Genomic DNA, 26323 nt, shown 5'->3' with positions numbered 1-26323 from the left:
CTCTCTTCCAACATCCAAGGCACAGTTTCTCCATATAAGTATAGTTGACTTTAGATATCCTCGATTTATAGCTAGCAAAGGCTATTGGATGATACCATTTCTCTTCCCAAATTTGGGCGCTCCTTAAAATATATAAAAGACCTCACCTCTTTTGGGGGCTTTTAGGATTGGTGCTTTTGTTGGTTTCTCCTTCACATCCTCAAAAGATACTTGATAAGCTTTACTCCAATTAAACTAATAGTTAAAAGATAACAAGTTCGTCAATGGTAATGTTCTTTCTTCCAGTGCATTAATTAATCTTTGATAATATCCCACTGATACAGAAAGTTGTGTACCTCTTTTAGAGTGCATGGTGGGCTGATAGTGACTATAACCTTTATCTTTTCAAGATGAGTCACATGATACCGATCGAGCTAACCACATGGCCCAGTAACAACCCATAATGCACCCCAAAGATTTACTTTCATGGATTAAGAGTAATGGTTTGCAACACTCAAGACATTTCCTTAAAATAATAGATTGTATTTCCCTTATGGTGGCTACCCCCAAATCATCGATAAAGACTTTTAACTCCTTTGGGGAGATGTCACCAAAAGTCTTATTAGCTGTACCTTGCCAAGACCTAAGCACATTGCATAATCCAAAGGCCATCACATGATATGCAAAGGTATGAAAGATAGTGATAAATGTCATTTTAAGCTTATCTTCCTCCGCAATAGCCATTTGGTTGTATTAAGCAAAACAATACATAAATGAATAGATTTTCCTACCCACCACTAATTGATCTAAAATCTAATAAATGAATGGTAATAGATACTAATCCTTAACCATCTACTTATTAAGCTCTTTGAAATCTATGCAAGGATGAATTTGATTCTTCTTCTTCTTCCCGATAACAACTAGTGAACAACACTCTATGTGTTGTATAAAAAATATCAAGCCAACTTTCCGTAGTTTTTTCAATTCCTTGAATAGCCCATACCTTATTTTGAAAGGCATATGCCTTAATTTTTATCACACAAGGTAGCTATCTTCCTTTAGGGGAATGGTATGAACAGCTAAGGTTAGGAGGAATACCTCTCAATTCATCATAACTCCAAGAAAAGATGTCACAGAATTCCTAAATCAAGGACACATAGTTCTATCCTTTCTTCAAAACTAAGCATGGATCCTAATTTAATTAGCCATGAATCATTCATTGTACCAAGGTCCAAACTCAATTACTTCCGCATCGTTTATCAATCCGTCTACAACATCCAAATGTGTCTTTTTGGGCTTCTTGTTGAGATATTTGCAATCACACCTAATGTAGCCTCTTTGTATAAGGCAATTTGGGCTGAAGACATGTAGGCAGAGTGAATCCCATATGCACAGAAAGGGAAAACTATTACCATCTAACAACTATAGAGCATTGTACTTGACTACCACTTTTCATATGGAATGAATACAATGTCATGATGCTTCGTACTTTCAGTTAAGTATATTGTCTTTGCCAGTCCTGCACAAGATTGTGTTTATGAGTCCAAGCTGCCATCTTGGAACCTAATTCACTTGTGTAACAATTTGTCTCTACTTGTCCATTTCATCATGAGTTTTATCTTCATCTTCCATCCGCCATAGCTCCTTGCCATGTCCTAGATCCCACACATTTCCACATGGTATCAGATCTTGGTTGGGCATGGCACTGCCTCTCTAGCCTCTCTTGGTTCCTCTCAATCTTTGCCCACAGCTCAGGATCAGTGTATGAATTCATTTTTTTGACTTCATCTTTAGTGCACCTTATGGTAGCCATAGCTAGTCTACACCCTGCCTCCTTTGAGCCCTTGGATCTCTTCATAGAGGACATTTCGATTCATAATTCCTTCTAGAGAAACATTCCTCTACTCCTAGCAAAGCTCCTTAGTATATCATAGTTAGACATTGGTGATCATTCAAACCAGCATTGCGTGATTTTGTTATCATTGCCAGAATTACTCCTGTGAGAGGTCGTACTACTACCGTCGTGCCTGCAGTCCATGATCTACATGCTGGTTATGGGGATTTGGAAGCTCTATATGTAAGCCTTCTTCAACTCAGAGATCTCTTGAAATGATGGCTTCTGTGAGCTTGTTAATCGTCAGATGAACATGGTGGAAAGTCTAGAAAATCTAAAGTAGAAGACAAAGACCAAGGCAAAAGTGAAACGGAAGACAAGGCGCACCAAGCAAGATATGGAAGCACAAGAAGTGCAGAAAAGTCCTAAATAAAGGAAAAAGATGCACAAGAAAAAGCACAAGTCAATACTTTTGCAAAAGAGCACAAGCACATCATGGTTTAATTTAAAGAGCATCGGGTTCTCACCCGTGCAATTTGTAAAGGTAGATGGGCGGTAGGAAGGAAGCTAGGAAGATAGAAGGACAATGGGAAAAAGGGCCTAGTAGGCCACAGTTATCCATGTAAAAAAGGGGATAAGGGGATGACCGCCCAAAAGGGATTTAGAGTTTTGTATATAAAGTTGAAAAGTGAATGAGAAGCTCATTTTTGTGTGTGGCCAAAAGTGGTTCTCCTCCTCCTCTTCTTCTTCTTCTTCTTGCTTGTTTGAGCTTGTGCTTGAGAGAGGGAGTCTGAGAGTGTGAGGGAGTGAGTGTGTGAGGGTGAGGGACTGGGGAGGAGATCCATCTTATCCTCCCTTCTTCTCTTCTATTCTCTTCTCTTGTCTTGCTTGCAAAAATGGAGCTTGGAGTGTGGAGTGACACTTCTATATTCAACAAGGGCTTGCTCGGTTGCTATCTAATGCAAGGTTCTAGGAGTTTCCCTAGGCTTTAGCATAGTTGGGGGCTCAGGCCTAGATGAGAAAGATTGGTCAATGCTAGGATTTCTTATGCTCTTAGGGTTTCCATGTTTCTCCTGAGGCTTTGTTATTGCATCATGGTTCTCCTTGGGTGTGACTGGTATAAATTTGTCACCCTGTTGTGACAGTATTGTATCCACTTTTGATTGGTCAATGCGAGTTCTATTGTCGGTGGATTGAGTGTTGCAAGAAACTGTTGATGGTAACAGCTGCTTTGATTTTTCAAAACACATGGATGTGTCTGAGGTTTCACCGCTATTAGGAGAGACATCAATGGGTTCATTGGTGGATGGACTCGATGCTTTATTCCTTGGCTCTTCGACACTCTTGGTCTCAATCTTCTTGGGGTCTACAACCACTTGCAACTACCATTGTTGTTTTCATTCTTTTCTCTTCTTTTTCTTAGGCAATCGATGTTGAGATATCGAGCTCCACTCGTGATATGCTAGGGTGACCGTTGTGCATTTATGTCACCGACTTGTAAGCTGCAGATGTGGTTGGTACACCGCTCATGAATAATAGCTAGATGACAGCTATCCTTATCTACTCTAGTTCGTGGCTCAGTTAGTATGCCACCTTAGTTAGTTGAGTTTGGTTTGAGACCCATATATAGGATTCTTCTATTTCTCTATACCAGAGTTCTTTTTTTGGCTTACACAACTAAGAAGAGGAAAACTGTTTTCAGCCTCCACCTTTGTGTGTATTCCCCCATTATGTAAGTGAGAAAGCTACAAGTGAGAATCCTTCCTTCTCTCCCACAATCTTGACATGGTATCAGAGCCTGGTTCGTGGTAAGGAGCTCAAGAAAGCAAACCAAGTTCGTGGTGTTCTGGTAAGAGGACCAGTGTTGCTTTCATTTTTCGAGTTTGGGAGCAAGTCTTTGTATAGGTAGCACAACTGGAAAGTGCAAGAGTGCATTGTCTTAGATTGAGACACCCTTCGCAGTGTAGCAAGAGGGCAGTATATGCTGAAGGTAAGGGCTTTAGCCCTTGGTTGCCCTGTTTTTTTTTATTTGAGGCCATTTTGAGGCTTGTTTTGGAGGCGGAAGTTTTCTGCACGCACTCAGGAAAAGGCCTTGTTTTTGTTGTGCAACCACTGTTCTACAGGTCTGTGAAAAGTTATCGTAGAAATTGCATCGTATGCCTGTGCGCAAAGACATTGGGAGTTACAAAATCATCCTTGTTGCCTATTGATGAAAAATTGTCACTAGGAACTGATTGTGTGGTCAAATACTACTTTTGTCAGTTTTGCAGATTTGCCCTTGTGAGGCTGAAGCTGTGTTTTTTGTAGTGACATAATTCTTTGCGGTGTTCTATAATGGCGTCTGATTCTCTTTCACAGATTGTCACTAAAAAGCTTAACAAGAACAACTTCCAAGCATGGAAGTTTAGAATGACGAATTTCCTTATGGGAAAAGGATATTGGGAATTCGTTCAGGAAATGAAGAAGAACCAGTTCTTCCTGATGTTCCCAATCAATAGCAAATGCAGGCATTTAAAGGATGGCATGAGAGAGCGAGAAAAGTTATGTACTGGCTGTCTATTAGTATTTCAAACTCTATGATTGTGTATATTCAGGATGCAAGTATGCCAAAGGAGGTACGGGATACTTTGTTAAAAATGTATAGCACAAATACGCAAGCCAGGAAAATGCAGCTCAAGCAAGAGTTGCACAATGTGCAAAGAGAAAGTATGAGCATCAATGACTACCACATGAAGGTGAAGAAGATTGCAGATGCACTTGCTTCCATTGGGTCGCCAATGGAAGATGATGATTTAGTTTCTGTGACCTTGAATGGTCTAGGAAAGGATTATGCCTAGTTCCGAACATCCATTTCCGTCCGTGAAAGATTCCCTGATTTTGAGGAGTTGATTGCTCTTCTAATTTCTGAGGAGCAGCGAAATGGTGGTGCATCTTCTTCAGGAGGAACTTCAAAAGAAGCTGTATTGTACTCAAATCTTGGAAGAGGTAGAGGCAGAGGTAGAGGAGGCAGATCTGGAGGCCGTGGTAGAAATCAAAATATGCAGCAAACTCAAGAAAACCAGTTCTATGGAGGAGGATGTGGTAACTCTAGAGGCAGGGGGAGCCAAAGAGGTCGTGGTGGATGGCAAAGAGGCTAAAATGCAAATAGCAATGTTGAATGCTACTACTGTGGTAAAATGGGTCATATGGCTAAAGACTGCTATAAAAAGCAGAATGACATCATGAATGGAAAATTGCAACAAGGGAATTATGCATCTTCTAGTAGACAGGGTGATGACAGAAATGAGCATTTGTTTATGGTGCATCACATGACCAATTCTGTGACAAGTGTAGAAGAAAGCAATGATGTGTGGTATGTTGACTCAGGTGCATCAAACCACATGACAGGTCATGCAGAATGGATGCAGGATGCAAGGAAAATGGAAAAACCAGGATTTGTGGAGACTGGTGATGATACTGCACATCCTATTGTGCAGATTGAAAAAATTCCTTTGGCTATGCAGGATGGGAAAAAGAAATACCTGTCGGATGTATTTCATGTCCCGAATATCACCAAGAATCTGGTTTCTGTTGGTCAAATGGTTGAGCAGGGCTTGCAGGTTAGATTTAATCCTCATGGATGCTTTGTTGAGGAAAGGTCACTTGATAGCAAAAGGAAAGAAGGGAAGAATGTTTACGTTGGATGCAGACATGCTTGAATTGACTGCAGCAATGTTTGCATATGGGATTGGCGTAGTTGTAGATATTGATATCTGCCATAAACGCATTGGTCATGTTAATGTACAACGACTTAAATCAATGCAAGCCCAAAATATTGTTGCAGGATTGCGTAAATTCAAGGTTGCAGAAATGCATAAGGTGTGTGAAGCCTGTCAATTTGAAAAACAGGCAAGGAAACCATTTCCTAGACATGTTCAAGAGAGTAAGAAGCCATTGGAATTAATCCACTCTGATGTGTGGACTACTAAAGTTGCATCTATTGGAGGCTGTCATTATTTTGTCACTCTTATTGATGACTATAGCAAAAAAGTTTGGGTGTATTTTATGAAAAAGAAAAGTGAAGTTTTTGGGCATTTCAAAACTCTTAAAGCTATGGTTGAAAAAGAAACATGCCTGCAAATAAAATGCCTAAGGTCAGATGGAGGGGGAGAGTACCTCTCAAATGAGTTTGCAAGGTTCTTGCAGGAGCATGTCATAAAGTAGCAATATTCATGTAGTCATACCCCACGGCAAAATGGAATTGCAGAAAGAAAAAACATGCATATTGGAGAGGTATCTCGTGCCATGCTCAACGAAAAAGACTTGCCAGATTTTTACTGGGCTGAAGCAATTGCTACAACAGTCCACATAATGAACAGGACTCCCACTGCAGCAATACATGGGATGACTCCAGAGGAGAGGTATACTGGTAGGAAACCAAATATTTCTCATTTGAAAATTTTTGGTTGTATTGCCTATGTTCATGTGCCAGATGAGTTGAGATCCAAGTTGGATCCAAAAGCTGAGAAGTGCATCTTTATTGGTTACTCTCTGTAGGCAGAAAGGGTATAGATTCTATAACCCTTCTACTCGTAAGTTTACAATGAGCAGAGATGTTGTTTTTGATGAGATGAGTAGTTGGTATAAACCAGTAAATGTGATTGATAATGTAGATGCACAAAATGGTAATGCTGCACAGAATTCACAACAGCAGTCACAAGATATTAGTGGACTTGGAGTGTCCTCTAGCAGTGGTTCACATTCTTCTCCATAGACAGGCAGATTGAGATCAAGAGAATCTCCTCAAAGCAATGCAGATAGTGGTATGAAGATATCACGAAAAGGAAAAGAGAAGGTAGATCAGGCCATGTTTGATGTGAATGCAAGTCACTCTTATGTGGATGGTGAATCCAATGGCTCAGAACAAAGCATTGATGATGAGTTGGGTATTCCTTCTATTGTTACACCTAGAGTAAGGAAGAACAGGGATGTTTTTAGAGCACTTGGAAGTGAGTCTACTTTGTGCAGGTCTACGAGAGCTAGGTATCTTGTGGATAGGCTGAAATATGATGGATTTACAACCATTCACTATGCCTATATAGTCAAAGTGATACAGGAACCAGAACCCACTTCTTTTGAGCAAGCCATGTGAAAAGAAAAATGGGAGAAAGCCATGGATGAAGAAATGGATGCCTTGGAAGTAAATGCTACATGGGAATTGGTACCTTTGCCTAAATATAAGAATGCAATTGGTTGTAAGTGGGTTTATAAGGTGAAGCACAATGCAGATGGTTCTGTGAACAGATACAAGGCAAGATTAGTAGTCAAGGGGTATGCACAAACATATAGCATTGATTATGAAGAAACATTCAGTCCGGTTGTAAGGATGGCAACCGTAAGAGCAGTCATTGCTATGGCTACATCAAAGGGATGGTCTTTACATCAGATGGATGTAAAGAATGCCTTGTTGCATGGTGATTTGCAAGAAGAGGTCTATATGGAGCAGCCACCAGGTTATGTGCATGCTATTCATCCTGAGTTTGTTTGTAGGTTGAAGAAAGCCTTGTATGGCTTGAAGCAAGCACCTAGAGCATGGTCTGACAAGATAGGACAGTATCTTGTCACTATTGGCTTTCAAATTTCCAAGGCAGATTTCTCACTTTATGTGAGAAAAACAGAGAAAGGTATTATGCTGCTTGTCATTTATGTTGATTATCATAGGTGACAGTGATGAAGATATCCTTCATGTGAAAATGCTATTGAAGCAGAAGTTTGAGATGAAGGATTTGGGAGAGCTGCGTTATTTCTTGGGCATTGAGGTGATTAGATCACCAAGTGGGATACGGCTCTTACAGAGGCAATATGGATTGGACATGCTATCCAAATATGGGATGATAGGATGTAAGCCTATTTCAGTTCCTTTGGAGAAGAATGTGAAGCTGATCACAGATGCAGGTGAGCTTCTTGAAGACCCTACTATGTATAGACACATAGTAGGACTTTTGATTTATATGACTATTACCAGGCCAGATTTGAGCTATGCTGATAGATTGGTAAGTCGGTTTATGCAGGCTCCAAGGAAATCGCATTTGGATGTGGCCAGATGCATACTCAGGTATGTGAAGTCCACATTGCAGTATGGACTATTTTATGAGACTGGGGTTCAGATACAATTGCATGGATACACTGATGCTGATTTATTAAGAATCGCGTGGTGGGGGGACTTGCTCAAGATGCTGCGCCGAACACACATAGAATACACAAGGAGAAGCTCACTCAAGAGACAAGAAGAGAGATGGAGGCCAAAACGTTTTCTTGCTGGTTTCTTCTTCTTCTTCCACACTCTTTACAATGTACACAAAGTATAGATAAGATACAACATAAAGGAAAGTGGCCTACTAAGTCAAACAATGCATAACCGACTACATTAGTCGACTGGAGCTATAACTATGCCAGCTGTAAATAGGTGTAACAACCTGAATATAATAAGTAATGAGTCAGTGGCCATGTGAGAGTCATAATGACCACCGACGTGCTAAGTGTAGATGTGTGGACCCATCTAACCAGGTGGTGCACCATCAATGTCCCATGTGTTGAGCTTATCATCTCAACATGATTGAGCTGGTAGTATTTCTGATAAACGATCTAGTAGTGGATATGTGTTCTCTTTTGGGAGTGCTGTAGTCACTTAGAGGAGCAATAAATAGCCTACAGTTGCCTTGTCGAGCACAGAGGCTATGTATAGGGGTGTAGCAATGGCTGCATGTGAGGTAGCTTGGTTGCATAAGCTACTTTATGATATGCATCAGCCTAGAGATGGGCAAGTTGTCATTTATTGTGACAACATGAGCAGTCTACACTTGGCAAATAACCCAGTCTATCATGCTAGAACAAAGCACATTGAGGTGTATTATCACTATGTATGGAGAGGGTTTTACTAGGTCTTATTGATCTAGTTTATGTCAACACAGAGGATCAGGTAGCTGATATATTCATGAAGGCATTGGGCGCAGAGAAGCTGCGCAAGTTCAGAGACATGCTTGGTGTACGAGAATTGGGATTGAGCTCGAGGGGGAGTGTTGAGATATCGAGCTCCACTCGTGATATGCCAGGGTGACCATTGTGTATTTATGTCACCGACTTGTTAGCTGCAGATGCGGTTGGTACACCGCCCATGAATAATAGCTAGATGACAGCTATCCTTATCTACTCTAGTTCGTGGCTCAGTTAGTATGCCACCTTAGTTAGTTGAGTTTGGTTTGAGACCCATATATAGGGTTCTTCTATTTCTTTGTACCAGAGTTCTTTTTTTGGCTTACACAACTAAGAAGAGGAAAACTATTTTCATCCTCCACCTTGGTGTGTATTTCCCCATTGTGTAAGTGAGAAAGCTACAAGTGAGACTCCTTCCTTCTCTAGTGTGTCCTCATGGTACATAGTCGTGGCCTGCTGAATAGCCTCGCTAGATTGTGAGGGTAAAACTGCCTCTCTTTTTGGAGAGTCTAGCTCTTCAGCCAATTCCCTTCTGTTTAACTCCTCTAGCCTAGGCTTTAGGCACTTTGGAAGTGCTAGAGTTGTCAAGGAAGTTGGTTGTGACACCTCCTCCATAGGTGAACTTCGAAGGACATGTTCTGTAAGGGGCATTGTCACGGCCAAGGGCTATGACTGCTATGATCTCCCTGATTGGAAGTAGTAGTATCTAGTTCAATGGACTGGCTACTATTGGTGGATTGCGGTGTCAAGTCCTTAGGCCGATTGAAAGTGGTCGTGTCTTTTGTTGCTCTTTGAGCATTCACTTGTGCAGATTGAGCCTCAGTTGTTCTTGTCACAATAGATTGCACATGCATACCCTTGGGCCGAGAGCTACGGGTAGTGCCATGTTCCACCTCTTGGACATTTGGAGCTTAGATGGAGATAGAGATTGGGATTGAGCAACTGCCCTTGACAACTTCTATTGTGCTTCCTGTATCCGTTTGGGAAAAGAGGGTGTAGGAGATCTGGGACTCTTAGGTGGACTTGGCACTGGTGGTGGCTGAACGATTTGCTCGAGGCTCTTAGATGATTGTGCCATTTTCTTTGTTGAGCAATCAGCCTACTTACGAGCAGCGTTGTGCCTCTAGTGCTCATTATCCTTTTGGGAAGTCAAAAGCTCCTTGAGCACTAGTGATCTTTGTGCATGCTCAATGGTTACATCTGACATCTGCTTATTAAGCATGTTAGGCTGAGGCTCTCCCTTTCGAACACTCATGTTTGGTTTCTTGCCCCGAGACCTAGAGTTTCTCTTAGATTTCCTCTTGCGCTTTGTTGATTTTGATGCAATCTGGCCTTCGGCTAATAGAGGTGGTTTAGCAGGGTGTTTTGGTACCCAAATCCATTGGTTACCTGCATAATACCCTTGAGCACGTAGTAACACTCTGGATATCCATCTCGGTGTTGCATTGACTCTCCATCAATGCCTTCTTCTATAAGGCTTGGGCTTATTTTGGGGTCTTCTACAATATTTATAAGTCCAAAGCCTGTCCTTGGCATTGGCTCTTGACCTTCTTGTTTCAAGCATGGCCTCACTCATCACTGGTTCTCGTTGTTCAACCTGTGCTTGTATCAACTCTTTCAACAGGTTCTTGCTCTCATTACTAGGCTTACCTATTATGTTAGCACCTTCCTTGTCTTTCCCTCAAGGTTCGATGAGGAGGCCCTTACTAAAGGTTTTGACTATCCTCACACCCAGTAGTGTCAGGTGTATCCTCTATGCTACATAGTCGGCCTCACACTTGGTTGCCCTTTTGAAGGGTCTTCCTAGGAGGGCTTCCTTTCCACAATAAGTACTGTTTCGAGGGACATGGAATAGGATAGGAAAGCTTTCCGTTTCAATGGTCACAAGGACTTTGCACTTCCCCATAAGTGCTTGTGGGTGTCCTTGTTGAGATGACAAGCTCAACACATGCGGACATTGATGATGGACCACCTGGTTAGATGGGTCCACACATCTACTCTTAGCACGTCGGTGGTCATTATGACTCTCACATGGCCACTGACTCATTACTTATTATATTCAGGTTGTTACACCTATTTACAGCTGGCATAGTTATAGTGCTAGTCGACTAGTGTAGTCGGTTTTGCATTGTTTGGCTTAATATGCCACTTTCCTTTATGTTGTATCTTATCTATACTTTGTGTACATTGTAAAGAGTGTGGAAGAAGAAGAAAAAACCAGCAAGAAAACGTTTTGGCCTCCATCTCTCTTCTTGTCTTTTGAGTGAGCTTCTCCTTGTGCATTCTGTGTGTATTTGGTGCATCATCTTAAGCAAGTCCCCCCACCATGCGATTCTTGACATGATATTAGAGTCGCGCCATTGAGAGAGGCTGATTTCAAAGGCTGAAGTGAAGGAGAAGAAGCAAGGTGTGAGCAAACAAGCCACGGGTAAGAAGCTCTCTCATCCTTCCACTCTTTCTCTTGGATAGTGCCTGTGGAGGCACCGGAAGCAGGGCAGAGTAAAAATCTCAGATTGCAGTGAGATTTGGTGTGTGCAAACAGTGCTGTGTATTCTACATATGTGCCCTATAGGACTTTCCCACAGTTATTTTGGGCATCTGAGGCCGTTTCACGCCCTGTTTTAGAGCCACAAGGTTGTAGACAGCAGTTTCAGGGTACACTGTGATTTCGCCTGTTTTGACCAAAAGTAGGTGCGCAGGTTACAGATTGTGAATTTGTAATTCTTGAGGTGTTTATAGGAAGCAAACATAAGGTTTATCTACAAACAGGTTGCAGATTGCATGTATTGTTGAGCAGATAGTAAAAAAGGCTGTCTAGTGTATTGCTGTGCACTACAGGTCGAGGGTTGCTGAAGATTTGCTTACAATTTGGTATTAGTTTTGTGATAATGGCAGAGAAAAGTGGAAGCCCCATCATTGAGAAGCTTGAAAAGAATAACTACCCTTCATGGAAGTTCCGTGTCACGAACTTCCTTATTGGAAAAGGCCTCTACGAGTTTGTTTCAGGTGAAGAAAAGGAGTCGGAGGTGAGTGATCCTCCAACTGCAGAAGAGACAAAGGCACGGAAGGAATAGAATGCAAAAGACGAGAAGGTCATGTATTGGCTGTCTACATTAATTGACAATAATATGCTAGGACATATTAAAAATGCAGAGAATTCATATGCAGCTTGCACCATACTTGAAAGTATGTTTTTCGTAAATACAAAAGCACGAAAGATTCAACTCAAGCAAGAGTTGAATACATTGAAGAAAGGGAAGATGTTTATCAATGAGTATGCACTGAAGGTAAGGAGCATTGTAGATGCATTGGCAGCAATTGATGCAATGCCCGATAATGATGATTTGGTGTCGTCTACCTTGGGTGGACTTAACAATGAAAATGCTTGGAAGTCTTTTGTAACTTTCGTATATGTCAGAAAGCCATTTCCAAATTTCGATGAGTTGGTCTCCCTTATGATCACTAAAGAGATCAACATGCAAAGTGAGACATCTAAAAGAAGTGGTGAATAGGTCCAAGCTTTATACTCTAGTTTAGGAAGGGGACGTGGTAGGTTCTCTTTAAGAGGCCATGGTACAGGACATGGTAGTGACAACCAGCAAAACAGATTGAATCAGCAATTTGGCGAAATGCAGGTTTTAGGAGGTCATGGTAACTTTAGAGGCAGGGGGAGATTTAGAGGAAGAGGTGGATGGTAGAATAGAGGTTCTAACAACTCTAGTATTGTGTGTCACTACTGTGGCAAAACATGTCATATTGCAGTCCAATGTTATGCTAAGAAAGATGATATTTGCAGTGGTAAGTTGCAGTAAGGAAACTATGCATCGTCTTCACGATAGAATGAAGATAAAAACGAACGTCTGTTTGTTATGCAGTATATGTTGAATGCTGTTACAGGAAAGGAAACACATGATGATGTTTGGTATGTTGATTTAGATGCATCTAATCATATGACCAGCCATGCAGAATGGTTTGGAGAGATGCAAGATTTGCAAAATGTAGGTTATGTGTAGACGGGTAATGATTCATGCCACCCAATTTCACACATTGTAAAAGTGCCCTTGTCCTTGCATGATGGTAAGACAAAGAGTCTTTAAGATGTATTACATGTGCCATCTATTACAAAGAACTTGGTGTCAATCAAATGGTAGAGCAAGGGCTGCAAGTTAGATTTAATGCAAAGGGATGCTTTGTAGAAGACTTCAATGACAAGTGCAGGTTGGTAGCAAAGGGAAGTAGAGTTGGACGTATGTTTACTCTGGATGCTGGAATTCCTACTGTGAATGCTGCTATGTATGCTAAAGAAAAAGGTGTTGTTGCAGATATTGAAATTTGGCACAAACGCATTGGACATATAAATGTACAAAGGCTGAAATTAATGCAGTCCAAAGGGTTGGTTACAGGTTTGCCTACATTTCGAGTTGTAGAATTTCATAAGGTATGCGAAGCATGTCAGTTTGGTAAGCAGGCAAGACAACCCTTTTCACATGACAGAGATGTAAGTAGAAATATCCTTGATATTGTGCATACAGACATTTGGGGGCCTACACAAAATGTATCTCTTGGAGGCAGTTCATACTTTGTCACATTCATTGATGATTGTTCTAGAAAGCTATGGGTATATTTTATGAGGAAAAAGAGTGAAGTGTTTGAGCACTTTAGAACTTTCAAGGCTACAGTTGAAAGAGAAACAGGCTTGAAAGTAAAGTGCTTGAGGTCAAATGGAGGGGGAGAGTACCTCTCGAATGAGTTCATTGATTTTTTGAGGTCTCATGGGATAAAGAGACAGTTCACATGTAGGTATACCCCACAACAAAATGGGGTTGCAGAAAGGAAAAATAGGCATATTGCAGAACTTGCACGTGCCTTGTGTGAGAAATACGGGATCTAGAGCATGGCAAAACCGGAAGCTATGGAGGATGAAATGAGAAGTGTGGACTCATGATGGAGAAGACAAGGACACTGTTTGTTACACAAGTGAATTAGGTTCCAAGATTGAGACTTGGACTCATAAACACAATCTTGTGTATGTGGACAATGACATTGACACTTCACTGAAGAGAAAAGAGTACTATCATTGCATTAAGAAAGGAAGCAAGTACAATGCTTTATAGGAAAGTAGGAAACTGCAGTAGGCACCATTGTGCATATGGGATAAGTTAGCCTGCATATCCTTGACCCTGAGACTCCATACAAAGAGGTTGTTTGAGTGTGATTGCTGATTCTCAATACCCCTCCTCAATCACAACTAGAAAAGGCACAAAGTGTGTAGAGGCTGTAATGAGAACCACCTGCAAAGTGTGGGCATACCACAGACATGGCAAAACACCAGAGGCTGTCACAAAAAAGCTAAGTGTGGGTACCATAAACATGGTGGACATCCAGAGGCTGTAACAGGGGCCTCACAAAGTGTACAGGGACTGTAATGCCAAGTTACATAAGGAGTTTACAAAGCTTATGGCAGGAAGCATTAGGGCAAGGAAGTACAAAGCTTTTAAAACAGTCTATCAGAATTATGAGAGTACAAGGACTGATGAGTCTTGTCCTTCCGATCCTGGTGGTCTTCATCTTCATCTTTTTCTTCCTTTGCTCCATTTTCTTCTTTTTCTTTGACTGCGACTAGATAGGCCTTTTGGGGTCTCTTTCTTGCGTGGCAGAACTTCTCGGTGTGTCCGGTCCTTTTGCAGAAGTCACAGAAGAGCTGATCCTTCTTGCCTTTGCACCTGTTGCCAACATATAATGCATGCTCATCTCTAGAGGTACTTGGTTCTTCTTTAGTTTTTAGCTTCTTTTCTTCTTCTAACAGTGATGCCTGGATATCAACAAGTTCAGGATTTGGCATGTTTATTAAAGTTGTTGAAACATTATTATATTCAGGAGGCAAACTCTTAAGTAGAACACCGATGCAAACATCTTCATCCATTTTAATGTTGATTCCTGCAAGTTGGGTTAGGAGTCCTTCCATGTAATTGAGATGTGTGGCAAGTGATGTGCTGGACTTCATTTCAAGCCTGAAGAACTCAATTAGGAGACCATACTTTGATGATTTAGATTGTGCACCGAACAGGGTGTCAAGTCTTTTCCATGTATCCTGTGAGGTCTCACAGTTATCCACATGATGGATATAACTGTCGTCTAGCTCCAGTTTGATAATGGCCTGTGCTCTGTCATCATTCTTTTGCCAAGTAGTTGCAAGGTCCGTGTCTCGAGGTTTCTTCTCTTTGCCATTTGTGATGGCCCAGAGACCCTTCTTCATCAGGATGAGCTTGATGCGGGTTTGCCAAGTGTGGAACCCGACTCCTTTGAATCGAGCATTTGGAGAGTCTTTGCCCATGTTAGACTTACGGGAACAGTAGCAAATCAACTTCAGACTTATTATATTTGAGCAACAGAAGAATTGGTTGAGAGACACAAGTGCTAAAAAACACTAACTGAGTGTCAATGAATACCAAATCTGCAAAAGTCTTTTACTCTTTTAAAATCCAAGTGATCTTTCCCTTCTTGATTTGATGCTGATACCTTCAGATCTGAGTGAGAGTACTTTAATGAACTTCAGAGAGTATTGCTCAGTGATTAAAATCACTGTTGATAACTTCAGTGAGAGAAACAGCGAAAAAATGTCAGAATTTTGAAGCTTTGGCTATGGTGAAATTAGGGTTTCTGAGACAGGGGCCTGGTTTTTTGCTGATTGCAGGAGCTACAGTGGATCATTTTCAAAAATTTTTATATGCCTAGGAAGCTGACTTCATGGCCTACCAAAACCCTATCATAATCGTCAAGATTGTGGCCTGTATGAAGCACACAGACACGTCGAACAGAAGCAGACGCAGTTTTGACAGGATTCCGCGATTTTCGCAATGCTGGAGCCAGGGCGCAGTAATGCAGTCGATTTTTGTGCCAGGATGAATCGCCTTGAGTAGAGGAACAACTTCCTAGAAGAAATTGTGGGCTGAAATGGCCTGGTTGAAGAGTTATGGAAGCTCCAAGTAAGGTAGGTCCTGTCTGGCTATGGCAGACACAGAGCAGAGATTGAGGATTTTCACAATGCTGAGCTCCAGATGGTCCAATCTCCTAGATTGATGTGATACAGGGAAGCTTTGTGAGTTGGGGAATACTTTTCTAGAAGGAAGCTCCAAGAGATTTGACCTGTGGAGTGAGATATAAGCAGCTCAATCTGACAGGGTGCTGTTGGCTATGGCTGCCATGGAAGCTTCAGTGAGAGTAGAGTTGGGAGATGAAGTCATGAGCTGATATTGAGCTAGACTAAGGTTGAAAGGAATCAAGAGAGGCTAGACAAGCAATGCCATGCCCAACTGGGCTCTGATACCACGTGAGAAATAAGGGATCTAGAGCATGGCAAAACTGGAAGCTATGGAGGATGAAATGAGAAGTGTAGACTCATGATGGAGAAGACAAGGACACTGTTTGTTACACAAGTGAATTAGGTTCCAAGATTGAGACTTGGACTCATAAACACAATCTTGTGTATGTGGACAATGACATTGACACTTCACTGAAGAGAAAAGAGTACTATCATTGCATTAAGAAAGGAAGCAAGTACAATGCTTTATAGGAAAGTAGGAAACTGCAGTAGGCACCATTGTGCATATGGGATAAGTTAGCCTGCATATCCTTGACCCTGAGACTCCATACAAAGAGGCTGTTTGAGTGTGATTGCTGATTCTCAACACCTTGATGGCTGAGAAGAATATGCCTAAGCATTTTTGGTCTTAGGCTGTTCATATTGTTGTTTATATTATGAACAGAACTCCCACAGCTACAGTTCATGGGATGACTCCTGAAGATGTATCTCACTTGAAGGTATTTGTCTATGTTGCATACGTTCATGCGCCATATGAGCTACGGAAGAAGCTTGATCCAAAGGTAGAAAAATGTGTTTTTTTTTAGAGCAGAAAGGGTATCGCTGTTATAACCCTGTCACATGTAACTTTAGAGTGAGCACGGATGTCATCTTTGATGAAATGAGTAGTTGGTATGCATCTATGGTGATACATTAGATGATGATGATCATGACACTCATGTGTAGGTTGAAAAGCAAGAATCACGGACTCTTAGTGGACCAGAGACATCATCTGGTAGTCCTTGGTTTGGGAGACTAAGTGTAGCTCTATATCTTCATGTGCATCTAGTAGCACTACAGGTAAAGACAAAGGAAAGAATAAAGTGTCAGATGGCATTTATGCAATTCTTGATGGAGACTCTAGTGGCTGAGAGAGCTTGGATGATAAGCTTAGTATTCCTTCTGTCAGGACACTAGGTGTACAGAGAGCTCATAGTAATGTAAAGGCTCCATTGAGTGATCCAGTGGTACGCAGATCTAGCAGGGTCAGATACCTTGTTAAAAGATTTGGTTTTGAAGGTTATGCAGCTCACCATTATGCTTATATGATAAAACTAGTTGAGGATGTTGAGCCCACTTGTTTTGAGGATGCTGTTGGTCATACTCATTGGGATGTAGCAATGGATGAGGAAATGGCTGCATTAGAGGCCAATAAGACTTGGGATCTAGTATCATTGCTAAAGGGCAAGAAAGCTATTGGGTATAAGTGGGTTTATGAGATTAAGCACAATGCCGATGGTTCTATTAGTAGGTAAAAAACTAGGCTAGTTGCAAAAGGCTATGCCCAGACATATGGCATAGATTATGATGAAACCTTCAGTCCAATTGCTAGGATGGAAACTATCATATGTGTGATTGCTTTGGCAGCAAAGCAGCCAAAGGTTGGAGCTTGCAACAAATGGATGTGAAGAATGCCTTCTTGCATGGTGATTTGCAGGAAGAAGTGTATATGGATCAGCCAACAGGTTATGAAGATTTAGAGCATCCCACGTATGTGTACAGGTTGAAGAAGGCGCTCTATGGGCTTAAGCAAGCACATAGAGCATGTATTGACAAGATCAGAGAGTATATTGTCAATATTGGCTTTTATGTTTCTGATACTGATCACTCACTTTATGTGAGAACGGGAGATGCAGTTTTGGTCATCATAGTCATCTATGTGGATGACTTGATTATTATAGGTGATAGTGATAGTGGGATTGCTGAAGTTAAGGATTTTTTGAAGAAGAATTTTGAGATGAAGGATTTAGGTGAGCTAAGGTACTTCCTTCGCATTGATGTTATCAGATGTGATGATGGTATATGGCTATCCCAAAGACAGTATGGCTTGGATATGTTGTCCAAGTATGGTATGACAGCATGCAAACCACTTTCAGTCCCGTTGGAGCAGAATGTAAAGTTGAGTGCTGATGTTGGGGATGAGATAGAAGACCCTACTATGTTTAGGAGGATAGTGGGAAGTTTGATCTACATGACCATTACAAGGCTAGACTTGAGCTACACTGTTGGTCTTGTGAGTCACTTTATGCAAGTACCTAGAAAGCCACATTTGGATGCAGTCAGACGCATATTGAGATATGTGAAGTCCACATTACATTATGGAATTTTCTATGAGGTAGGTACAGATGTACAAGTGTTTGGATACACAGATGCAGATTGGGCTAGTAGTATGTCTGATAGAAGTTCTACCAGCATATACATGTTCTCTCTTGGTAGTGCAGCAGTTGCTTGGAGCAGCAAAAAGCAATCTACAGTTGCTTTGTCGAGTACAGAGGTTGAGTATAGAGGTGCTGCTGTTGCAACATGTGAGGTAGTATGGCTACAAAAGTTAATGGCTGATTTGGATGTGCAGGTGGAAGGTCCAGTTGTCATTTATTGTGACAACATGAGCAGTATATAGTTGGCTAGGAACCTTGTAATCCATGCCAAGACAAAACATATTGAGGTACACTACCACTTTGTGAGAGAGAAGGTACTAGTAGATAAGATTGACTTGGTGTATGTCAGCACACAGGATCAGATAGTTGACATCTTCAGGAAGGCATTGGGTACAGAGAAGCTTCAAAATTTTCGAAGCTTACTTGAAGTTGTAGAGATGCAATTGAGCTTGAGGGGGAGTGTTGAGATGACAAGCTCAACAATGCGGACATTGATGATGGACCGCTTGGTTAGATGGGTCCACACGTCTACTCTTAGCACGTTGGTGGTCATTATGACTCTCACATGGCAACTGACTCATTACTTATTATATTCAGGTTGTTACACCTATTTACAGTTGGAATAGTTATAGTGCCAGTCGACTAGTGTAGTCGGTTATGCATTTTTTGACTTAGTATACCACTTTCCTTTATGTTGTATCTTATCCATACTTTGTATACATTGTAAAGTGTGTGGAAGAAGAAGAAAAAACCAGCAAGAAAAAGTTTTGGCCTCCATCTCTCTTCTTGTCTCTTGAGTGAGCTTCTCCTTGTGCTTGCTGTGTATGTTCAACGCAGCATCTTGAGCAAGTCCCCCCATCGCACAATTCTTGACAGTCCCCCATAAGGACTAAGAGTTGCATTAGTTGGTGTGAGCTCTGGTTGGCCTAGTAGGGTCCATGCTTCATAGGTCAAGATATTAAAATCTACCCCTTCATCAATGAGAGAATTGATAGTGTACTCTCTTTTGGCGGTGAGTTTGATCCTAAGATAAAGTAGGTGGTACTATGTCTTCATCCTCCGGGTCTTGGATTGTAAATTTAAGCTCTCTAACAAATGCCCTTGAGTCCCTAACTGCATGACCAGATGTGCATTCTCCACTGATGTCTTGGATCATCTTTGCAATGCTATTCGTAGTTGTAGCTTGATGGTGTTGATTTTCGCTTTGACTAGATGCAGTCCGAATGCAACACATATGTGTTTTTGTGGTGTGGCCTTTTTGCGCTTGTTGACTCGGTTGGCCCATTGAGGTTCTAGGGTCTTTGTTTGTCTTTGTTCGAGTGTGGGCTTTTGGTTGCTCTTTTGCAAGTGAGAATCTATGCTTGTGGAGACCCATTACTGCCCTAAGGTCTAATTTGGAGGATCTGTCATGGCACGTGTTTTCTCTCCAACCTACTTTGGGGGAGGTGCGGAGGGGGCATGGCCGTTACGATAAATGCCATGCACAATTTGAGGGATCGTTTGTAGCTGAGTTTTGAACTACTTGCTCTAGATTTCAGTCTAGTGATAGGTCTATGATGTGCTTTTGGCTCTATATGGTCTCTCAGTCAGTTTGAGGGTCTACATGTTAAGATTTGAAAAAAATCCAAATTCGGACCAACAGGTCAAATCGCAAGGGCCAAATGCCTCATTCGGCCCCGAGGGCCAAGGGCCGAATGAGAAAGGGCCGAGTGTAATTGATCCAAATGTCAAATTTGGCCAGTTTGAGTGTGGTTGTCTGAGGGCTGAGTGGTGAATTCGATTGGGACGAATGTTAACTTGTCTGAATGGGGTTGGGCCAAGTCAGTAGGGCCAGGGCCGAGGGCCGAATTTCAAAGTTGGTCTAAATGATTCACTTGGACGGGCCGAGTAAAAGGCATGCGACTATAGTTGGTTGAGGGCCGAATACTAAAGGGCCGAATGGCTGAGCAGTCCATGTCAAGATTGTGGGAGAGAAAGAAGGATTCTCACTTGTAGCTTTCTCACTTGCACAATGGGGGAATACACACAAAGGTGGAGGCTGAAAACATTTTTCCTCTTCTTAGTTGTGTAAGCCAAAAGAATTCAAGTACATAGAAATAGAAGAATCCTATATATGGGTCTCAAACCAAACTCAACTAACTAAGGTGGCATACTAACTGAGCCACGAACTAGAGTAGATAAGGATAGCTATCATCTAGGTATTATTCATGGGCGGTGTACCAACCGCATCTACAACTGACAAGTTGGTGACATAAATGCACAATGGTCACCCTGGCATATCACGAGTGGAGCTCGATATCTCAGCAATCCAAGGGCCGATTGGCCTGTTAGAAATCAAGCTCACCGTCAGTGTGTCTTCATCTATGACCGACATCTATGACAGCTAGTGTGTACAGTTGTCTACATGTGACTACATTAAATAAGTCCGGTTAGTAGTCAGTTAGTGACCTGACTAGAGTTAGTCAGTCTAGTCTACATTTACACTAGGTCACTTTATCTTGTAGTGGGTGTGTGCTTTTCAGTTAAGTGTGTGGAAATGAAGGAATGAGCTTGAGAGCCTGAAGGCTCATGGATATGGAGTCTTTCCCTTTCTCTCTCTCTACTCTTTGAACATGGTATCAGAGCCTCATCCATGAGGCTGTGGGAGAATGGGCATGACAACTTGCAGTGCAAAGGAGATGGAAGTAAGAAATGAGGAAGAAGCTGGACACTTGCAAATGAAGCCATAGTCAAAGGAAGGAATCAGCATGGACTGCCTTCTGAAAATCGTGGACTGCCTCCTGAAAATCAGCAACCTGTATCTGAAAATTTGCGCCTGCTGATCTGAATGGACAGCAACCTGTATCTGAAAATCTGCGCCTGCTGATTTGAATGGACATCAACCTGTATTTGAAAATCTGCGCCTGTTGATCTGAGTGGACAGCAACTTGTCAATCTTCAGTGGGGCACCTGGACAAGGTTCATAGAGTATGTATGTTCACTATTGAAGGTATTTGAAGTGTGCAAGAAGTAAATGCTTGTGTGGGAGCTCTGTTATGAGCTGGAGTGACAGACATAGACCTGTAATCATTTCTGAACTGCTGTAAACATGAATGGATAGCATTCATTCAGTCATTACTGACACACAGGAGCCTTGTACTACACTCAGAAGGCATCTTTGGAGCACAAGAATGTGTCAAAGCATGTATACATTGGATCAAATGTCTTGGAGCTGAGATCTCTTGCTCAGAATACTCAGATCTGAAAATCAATGACAGGCTGAAAACTGTCATACACAGTCAATGACAGAATACTCAGATCTGAAAATCAATGATAGGCTGAAAACTGTCATACACAGTGAATGACAAGTACTGTGCATTACTGAAGCAATACATGTCATCTTGGGGGTTCCATCATCTATATGAATTGGCCTATACATGCTCAATGCATGGAGAATTGAAGCAAGCAATGAGCATCATTGAAAACTGAATTTTGAAGCTGAAATAAATGCAGTTACACTGTCCTAGTTAATTATAAACAGCTCATGAGGTTTATGCCATTGGTCAATGAAGACACGTTGTCTATGCCTACTCAGATGCTCATGTATTGAACTTGCCACTACAAAGTAAATGTATGACATGGTCAAAAGACATTTTGGAGCTGCTTGGAGCTTGGTATGCTGAATTCTGGTTGACTGCAACCTGAAACTGAATTTGTTGACACACTCAGTTTTGGACTTGAAATTGCTGCTGGTTACTCACAGTTTACAGTTTTCAGACTGCATGTATGTACCCTGGCAGTGAGGTTATATAAGCTTAAGCTGAAGCAAACACATAGCTTATGTATTGACAGTTATATCTACAGTTGAGACCACTTGTTTGAGGGTTGTTTTGGGGTGTCAGTGGGCTGAAATACCCTGGTTTTTTTTTTTGCAATTTAGTGTAGAAAACTGTCATAAACTGTTACGGACTGAACTTAGTTAGTCATACTTATTGGACTGCAGGGAGTCAGGCACTTGGTAGACAGTCTATTGCATCATGGCTAATGCACATGGGATTGACAATATCACTCAGATAGTTGGAGAGAAGTTGGATAATAAGAACTTTACATTATGGAAATTCAGAATGAAAAACTTTCTGGTTGGCAGAGGTTATTGGGATTTATGTACAGGAGATGAAGTTGCTCCTGAGTTGCCTGCACACAATCCAACAAATGAACAGAAAAGAGCCTACAGGCTATGGAATGAAAGAGCATGCAAGGTGCTGCATTGGTTTTCCTTATGTATATCTGATGCTATGGTAATTCAAATCATTGGATGTGAAACTCCGAAGGATGCTTGGGACATACTGATGAAAAATTATGGAACCATGACACATGCAAGAAAGATCCAGTTGAAACAGCAGTTCAACAACATGTCTAGGAATGGCAAGAGCATCCAGACATATACCACGGAGATTAAGACCATAGTTGATCAACTTGATACTATTGGCTTAAGTGTATCAGAAGATGATATGATTGCTGTTGCTTTGAATGGCTTAGGCAAAGAGTACAAAGCTTTTGACACTTCCATTTCTGTCAGAGAAGAGCCCCCTAGCTGGGAAGAGCTAGTTGCTTTGTTGCTGCATGAGGACGTCAAACTTGGTTTGAATACAGGTTCTAGTGCATCTCAGAGTAGAGACACTGTGTTGTACTCTAGCCAGCGTGGCAGAGGATCTAGAGGTCGTGGTTCATTTCGAGGTCATGGTGACACTCTTAATATTTATGGACAGCAGCAGCAGTAGAGTAATTGGCATGGTGCAAATACACAAGGCTAGCGTGGATCTGGTGGGTTTAGAGGCAGGGGGAGATCACCTCGAGGAAGAGGAGGTGGATTTGGATCTTGGCAGTCTATTGATTAGTCCAATGAGGACAAGGACTGTCATTATTGTGGTAAGTATGGGCACATAGTGAAGGAATGTTACAAAAAGCAAAATGACATGAAGACAAAAGGGAAACAGCATGGGCACTATGCATCTTCCAGTGGTGCTCATGATGAGTCAGTTGATAGACTCTTTGCCATTCAACATGTATCTAAAAATGCATCAAGACATGATAGAGATGACAGATGGTACATTGACTCTGGAGCGTCAAACCACATGACCCCGCATGGAGAGTGGTTTGATGAGATGGTTGTAGGTACACATGGTCATGTATGTACTGGGGATGATACCCAATATGACATAAAGCATAAAGGGATTGTTCCATTAATGATGCCCGATGGCAAGAATAAAGGCCTGCATGATGTCTTACATGTACCGACCATAACAAATAATTTGTTGTCTGTGGGTCAAATGGCAGAACAAAATCTGCAAGTGAGGTTTAACAAGGATGGATGTTTCATTGAGGAGTATGGAAATGGCTGCAAGCTAATTGCCAAGGGCAGAAGGGATGGCAGGATGTTTACTTTGGAAGCAACCATTCCTGAACTTAAAGCAGCTATGTTTGCTCATGATGAGAGTGCCATCAGAGATGTAGAGATCTGGCACAAGAGAATCGGACATGTCAATGTACAAAAGGTGAAATCTATGCAGCAGAAAGAAGTAGTACTTGGATTACCTAAATTCAAGTATAATGATTTTGGCCATGTATGTCCTGCATGTCAGTTTGGGAAGCAGGCATGGTTTCCTTTCATGAGACATGTAAAAAACAGCACTAGGCCTTTATAGTTGGTACACTCTGATGTCTGGGGTCCTTGACATAATGCCTCCTTTGGCGGTGCACGATATTATGTCTCATTTATTGATGATTTCAGCAGGTACACTTGGCTTTATATCTTGAAACATAAGGATGATGTGTTTGATGCATTCAAAGACTTCAAGAAACATGTTGAAAATGAATTGGGCTGTTACATATCATGTTTGAGATCAGATGGAGGAGGTGAATATGTCTCAAACTACTTTGACAGGTATCTTGCTAAACATGGGATCAGAAGACAACTCACATGCAGTTATACACTGCAGCAAAACGGTGTTGCAGAGAGGAAAAACAGGATTTTGATGGAGTCAGGTAGAGCTATGTTGAATGAAAAATGTCTGCCAAATGGTTATTGGGATGAAGCAGTGGTGACTGTTGTATATGTGCTGAATCGAACCCCTACAGCAGGGATCCATGATGTCACTCCGTATGAACGGCTGTATGGTCATAAACCTGATATTTCACACTTGAAGGTATTTGGCAGCATTGCATATGTGCATATACTAGATGAGAAGAGGAAGAAATTGGATCATAAGGCAGTGAAAAGTGTGTTTATTGGATATGCATAGGAACGGAAAGCTTATAAGTGTTATGTACCTTCTACGCATGAGACACTCATAAGTAGAGATGTGGTATTTGATGAGTTAGCATCTTGGTATGGGAATCCTGTTGCAGTGCCTACTAATGGCTCACCCAGTATGAGTCATGCTGAAAATACTCCTGCAGAGAGTACTTCCATGACTGGTCAGACAGGTGATGTATCATCTATAGTGAGTCCTTGGACAGGACGATTACGGAGTCGCACTACTGCATCCACTGACACGGATATGTCAGTGAGGGGGAGAACAGATAAGGGAAAAGAAAAGGTTTTTGAAGATGTAATAGGTCCACTCATTGCAGGTTATGATTCATCTAGCAGTGACAGGTTAGATAGTGAATTGGGGATTCCGTCTGTTGTGACCCGAGGTGCTAGACATAGCCGTTATGTGCCGCCTCATGAGAGGCAAGCTCACAGTGAGCCACAGCTCAGGAGATTAGAGAGGTTCAGATGACCTGTTGACAGGTATGCTTACACTGGATATTCAGCCCGTCATTATGCTTATATGACGAAAGTAACAGGTTTTAGAGAACCAAGTAAGTTTGATGAGGCAGTTTCAGATGAGAATCGGCGTGCTGCTATGGATGAGGAATATTCAGCTTTGGCTGAAAATTGTACATGGGATTTGGTACAGTTTCCTGAGGGCAAAACACCTATTGGATGCAAGTGGGTGTATAAGGTAAAATGTAAATCAGATGGATCATTGGAAAGATATAAGGCTAGGCTGGTTGCAAAAGGGTATGCGCAGCAGTATGGTCTTGATTATGAGGAGACTTTCAGTCCTGTAGCAAAGATGGCTACAGTTAGAACTGTGATTGCTTTGGCAGCAGCTAGAGGCTGGAAACTATGGCAGATGGATGTAAAGAATGCATTTCTCAATGGAAAATTATAGGAAGAGGTTTACATGGAACAACCTGAAGGCTATGTACATCCAAAAATTCCAGCACATGTATGTCGGCTGAAAAAGGCATTATATGGGTTGAAACAGGCACCCAGAGCATGGAATGCTCGCATCAGCAGTTATTTACAGCAACATGGTTTCCGATTGGGAGATGCTAATCATAGTCTGTTTGCAAAGAAGACAGATAGTGGCTATGTTTTTCTAGTTGTCTATGTTGATGACTTCATCATTACAGGAGATGATGAAAATGGGATTGCAGAAATAAAGACATGTTTATAGGCTGAGTTTAAGGTCAAGGATCTTGGAGAGCTGAAATATTTTTTGGGGATTGAGGTTATCTCTACACCTCGAGGCATATGGCCGCTACAGAAGCAGTATGCTCATGACATGTTACACAAATATGGTATGGCTGATTGCAAGCCTATGGATACACCTTTGGAGCAGAATGTCAAGCTGCAGATTGATGTTGGGACATAGATTGAGAATGCTACTAGGTACAGATAGATGGTAGGCAGTTTGATCTATCTCATGATCACTAGACGTGACTTGAGTTATGCTGTGGGGCTGATCAGTCAGTTCATGCAAAAGCCTCGCAAACCACACTTGGATGCAGTCAGAAGAATTCTGAGATATGTAAAGGGTACCACAGATCATGGGTTGTTTTATGCATATGGGAAACCCCTTGACTTGATGGGGTACACTGATGCTGACTGGGCTGGTTGCATATATGACAGGAGGTCAACCAGTGGCTATGCATTTGGATTGGGTAGTAGCATGATTAGTTGGCAGAGTAAGAAACAGCCTACAG

This window comes from Lygodium microphyllum, chromosome 5 (genome assembly GCF_053477565.2).
Source record: "Lygodium microphyllum isolate KBCC chromosome 5, Lygodium_microphyllum_v1.1.10, whole genome shotgun sequence".
NCBI classification, from domain to species: Eukaryota; Viridiplantae; Streptophyta; class Polypodiopsida; order Schizaeales; family Lygodiaceae; genus Lygodium; species Lygodium microphyllum.
The sequence above is the reverse complement of the archived record's forward strand: the minus strand, read 5'-3'. Positions refer to the sequence as shown.